At 55.8% G+C, this 3664-nt stretch overlaps 1 long non-coding RNA gene across 1 annotated transcript in view; it reads right to left on the bottom strand.

Annotated features, from left to right (window-relative positions):
• LOC102387593 overlaps positions 1-1914 on the bottom strand; it is a 34415-nt gene extending 32501 nt beyond the window's left edge. The window contains exon 1 of the long non-coding RNA XR_323867.3: positions 1761-1914. This is a non-coding gene — a long non-coding RNA (uncharacterized LOC102387593). The remainder of the gene's footprint in view (positions 1-1760) is intronic.
• Positions 1915-3664: the final 1750 nt, after the last annotated feature.

Raw genomic sequence — 3664 nt, 5'->3', positions numbered from 1 at the left:
GCAGGAATTTACAAGCTAGGGAGAAATTCCCTCTGATCCATCCGAGGAGCACGGCATGATAACCAGGGGCCATGGGCAAGCAACCCTTTCCATGCTGAGTGTTTGTTCCCTGGCGCCAACTGACCCTGTTACATCCACCGTGACTGAGCCAGGTCCACAGAGTTGCGTGTGCACCCAGGGCACACCAGGGTAGCATCACCCCGGCCTTTGCCTCCGTGTACGCTGGGCAGCTATGCTGGAGCGCTACATCACCTTGAGGACGCATGCAGAGGCCCTTGCAGCACAATCTGAGGCCCGCCGCACAGAGCAGCCCTTGCCACCAGCTGAGCGAGCACAGGAGGCTGCAGCCGCACATTTGCCCCATGCCAAGCTGTGCCTTGCAAAGTGCTGCAGGAGCACTATGGGACCCCTGTGCTGGCTTCCTGCGTCATCACAGGTAACAGCAAGTTGGGAGTCAGTCATTCGGGAAAGCCATGAGCCCCACCCTACCTCTGCCCCCATCCCCCTGTGTGTTGCGGGGCAAGAGCCATTACGCCAGGGCTCGTATTCTCTACCAGGAGCATCCTCACCGTGGCTTCTTCCCTCCGTAACAGGGGGAGACCAGGTGGGAGCTAGCAACCCAGGACCAGTCTCCCTGCAAGTGCAGGGCAAGGATGGTTCCTATTACAGGAGAGCAGTAAAGCAGAGGCGGAGAAGGATCCACGTCTGGTGGGACAGGAGTGCCCCAGATGCCTCTGAAGGTCCGAATTCCCAACACCTCAGTCCCACATCTTCCAGCCCCGAAGCACTCGGCACTTAGATCCCACCAAAATCAAAGGGGCTTCACAGGTGCTGAAGGTTAAACCCTCACTGAAATGCTTTATTCGGCAGGGCCCCGAGCACCTTGCAAGGAAGAACATTAAGGACTAAAAAGCTCTGGAGCTCGGAGGGGTGGGGAGAGGCTGCTGGGGGAGGCTGGCACAGCTGGTATGCAAAGCCTCTCCCAAGAAAGAAAAAAAAAAAAACCACGCTGTTGCTGTGGGTAGAATCAGCACATACTTGTTCCTGGCTGTTTCCAGGCAGCTCCGGCGGGAATTTGGCTGGGCAGGCATTTGAAAGCCTTCTTCAGGAGCAAAACAAGGCGGAAAGCAGTTATCTGAAGACCGCAGCCACAAATGTGGGCTTTGCAGCGGGTGGCAAAGGGCTGGGGGGGCGGAATAAATACTGCGGCCCTTCCTGACGTCGAAGGGCTGTGCCCGGACCTCTGCAAACACCTTCTTTCCAGGGAGGGTTACTGAGGTCTCGCTTCTCTTGCTACGCTGGAGGGTATCAGCCCAGGAGAGCTCCAGGCCACCACAGTCCCAGCTGCAGGGATCTTGCCGAAGTCACCAGCAAAGAGGGGAAACACAGAGCCAGACTCTCCAACAGGGAGAGATACCTTCAAGGATGATTTGTGGCATGAAGGCATGCTCGGGGGCCTGGCAGAAGGAGACAGGGACACGCATGCCTTGCCCCGCAGAGAGGATCCCCCCGCAGCCAGGGCAAAGGTCCAACCAATGCACCAAGCTCACATTCAAATGGGGCAGGTCCCAGACAGTGCCACAGGCAGGCTCAGGTCTGGTGCCACGCAAGGATGCCCCTCTCTGGAGCCCAGAGCTTCATCCTCAAGTTCAGGAGCTACTGCAGAGGCCAAACCTTTACCTCCTAACCCTCAGCTCACTGGGACACCTCAGGAACAGGGTCACAGTACAGAACAACCCATAAAATACAACCCTACTTACAGACAGCAGCTCCTTCTCTCCAGAGGAGCAGATTTCACCCAGCAAGAAGCTGCAGCCCCGAACCCAGTAAGGCCTTTCTAGGGACACTGGAGTAAACTGGATGCAGCTGCTGGGAGCTCCAGATAGGATACCCCTGAGTCCAATTTCCCCCTTCCACCCCTCTCACATGCTCCCTATTAGAGGTCCTGTGTGGTTGGGATGCAAACCCTGAGGCTCTTCCCTGGCAGCGTGGGATGGAGTTGCCCCTGCTCCATACAGTGACCCTGCGCCTGCCCAAAGGGGCTTGTCCTGCTAGCAGCCTGCACTGCTGGTTTCCCTGAGGGGGTGCGATAAAAGGGGGGGTTTCCTGGGCCCCGCTGTGCTCATCCATGAGAAGCACTCTGCTGTCACCATCCTCAGCATCACAGGGTAGGGTTTGTGGCCTAATGGTGCTGCCTCCGTCCACGGTCATGATGAGAAAGGGGGACCCCACAGATCTCTCAGCTCCTCAGCCTGCTTCCCTGCAGATGCATCCACCCTGGCTCAGGAAAGCAAGGCAGAGGCAGCAGGCACAGTCCTATCCCTCCTACTGCTGCGCAGACAAACTCAAAATGAGGGAAAAGCATAGGACTCCATAAAGCTCAGGAAGCCCTTTGCTAGCGCCGTTGTAGCACATGGAGATGCCTGGATCCCACAGCAAGGGGCAGCAGGAGAAAACCCCAGGACAGAAAGGGGAGAGGGAGGGAAGCAGACAACAGACAGTTGTTCTTTGTGCTTTCTCTGAGCCAAAAATATTGGGTCTGAATGCTTAGCACCTCCCCACGAACAGCTAGGGAGTGAACAACGAGCGATGACACCGAGACGCTTTATTACACGCCTAACGCCATATTCATCATCGGGGCTGATTCGCTCCATCCTTCAACGTCCTTTCCAAATGCTGTTGTTGAGAATCTCAGTTCCCACAAAGAATTTGCAATATGTATTAAAAAAAAACGCACCCCAACCCTCCACTTATGGAAAACCAGCGAGAACAGCCAGAGTCACAATAGCCAGGATTAAAAAAAACCTTCCAAGCCAAGCCTTTTGAAAGACACAGGCCTTCCTGCTCCAGGACACAAGCCAACCGCCAAGGACCGGGGGTCAAGAGACTTTTCCTGAGATCAGAAACCCCATAACTGCCTTCAGGGAGGTTTCTTAACCTGCCCCAACTTTTGCACCGAGCACTGTTGGTGACAGGATCCTGGGGTAGATGGGCCATGGATTTCGCTCCTGGGCCCCTGCATGTTATATTCTGTATTCTGTGCCATGCTGCGCAATTAGAGAGATGACCTTTTACCATGGGGATAAAAGACCTTCCTCCACTAGCCGTGGAAGAGATGGAGGCAACGATTTCAGCTCCTAATGGAGCCATTCCACCAACTCATTGATAAGTGGATTAAAAAGCCTCCACCGGGTCGCTGAAAGAAGCCAAGAGAGAATTCAAGCTAATGCACAAGAAAAGCATAATCCCCAGCACCCCCTCCTGGGCGCTCCTGGCTCCGGGACGCAGCCCTGCCTGACTGCAGAGCCTGTTTATACAGAAAGGAGGAGAAAAGAAACACGCTAAAACCCTCGCAGCAGCTTCATGCTGGCTGAAGCCTCCCCGAAGCAGGGGTGGGGGCTAGGAGCACCCGCCAGCACTGCTCAGGCCAGCAGCTCAACAGTTACAGCCTGAATACAAGATAGAAAATAACCGGAGCTGCCTACTGTAGGGGAGCCCCGGGAATCAGAGCGGCACGGAGAAGGGTGGAAGGGCCCTGCCCGCAGTCTGTGCTCTGCTTTGGAGGCCCCCCAAGCACAGGCTGGGCTCGGCCCTTCCAGAAGTCATCACTTTTGCTCCATGGTGACAGACGCAGTGACCCAGATCCAGCCACAAGCGTCTCCCC

The sequence above is a fragment of the Alligator sinensis genome, unplaced genomic scaffold, assembly GCF_000455745.1.
Source record: "Alligator sinensis unplaced genomic scaffold, ASM45574v1 scaffold402_1, whole genome shotgun sequence".
Classification (NCBI taxonomy): Eukaryota; Metazoa; Chordata; order Crocodylia; family Alligatoridae; genus Alligator; species Alligator sinensis.
This window is presented reverse-complemented; position numbering and strand designations above follow the sequence as displayed.